At 47.2% G+C, this 923-nt stretch overlaps 1 long non-coding RNA gene across 1 annotated transcript in view; it reads left to right on the plus strand.

The window, feature by feature from the left end:
- The window catches only part of LOC116185283, a 23,249-nt gene extending 22,332 nt beyond the window's left edge, over positions 1 to 917 (plus strand). Inside the window, exons 3-4 of the long non-coding RNA XR_004150094.1 lie at positions 382 to 393; positions 460 to 917. This is a non-coding gene — a long non-coding RNA (uncharacterized LOC116185283). The remainder of the gene's footprint in view (positions 1 to 381; positions 394 to 459) is intronic.
- The last annotated feature ends 6 nt before the right edge of the window (positions 918 to 923 follow it).

Consider the following 923-nt stretch of genomic DNA (forward strand, 5'->3'; position numbering starts at 1 on the left):
GGGGAGGAGCGGTGACAAAGAGAAAGGAGTCGAATCGGGTTTCACCATTTTTCTTGGCCGCAGCCATAAACTCTCAGCTGGGATGACAACAGTCCAAACGTTCCCCCTTCCGCCTTGGAGATGGTTGGTAAACGTTTCGATTCCCATTGGCGATCGGTTTGCCGATCGTGTATCGCGAGATCATCGATAGCTGGGAGGGGGGAGATAGGGAGGAGGAGAGGGATAGGATCGACCACGGCCTACGAGCAATTTTATTCGAAATCGTTCGAGTGTTAAACTATGCCCGATTGAAAATCGATATTTCATTCTGGCCGCGTTCTATTCTACCGTTCTACGGGATCGTTTCGACGGCGGAGAAGATGGACAGATTTTTCTATGGAGTGGGGGAGGAGGGTCAGGCCAGTGGAAAAAATTTCTACCAACAGTTTCGTACAGTTTCGTCTGTATCATTTTGGGGAGGGATTATGTTCGATCCGCCGATCGAAAGATCACGTGGCGCGTCTCGCGGACACATGAACGGTTTGGTTAGTTTTTCCAGCCAAGGAAAATGGCCCACGTCGTTCCGGGTAATCGATGGTGATGCATGGAATGCGATTCGACACGCTCCATAATCGTGTGCCTCGTCAAACTTGGAGCGTCGTTTATTAAAAGCGACGCGGAAAAGGGTAGGGAGAGGGGGGAGGGGGTGGTGGCTCGTTCGTTCGGGCCAACTGGCGAGTAAACGAAACTTTCATCGAGGTTGAATGGGCGAACGGGGTGAAAAGAGAAACGAGTTTAAGTGATTTCAGTGATTTTACAAGTCGATGAGTTTGATCATCGATTGATCTTTCATTAAGGAAAGTGTTTCTGCGATATTTGATATTTATTTGAAATCGATGGAAGTGGAGTAGTTTTTTTTTTTTTTTTTTCATTATTATTGATTA

This window comes from Apis dorsata, unplaced genomic scaffold (assembly GCF_000469605.1).
Source record: "Apis dorsata unplaced genomic scaffold, Apis dorsata 1.3 scaffold_13, whole genome shotgun sequence".
Lineage (NCBI taxonomy): Eukaryota > Metazoa > Arthropoda > Insecta > Hymenoptera > Apidae > Apis > Apis dorsata.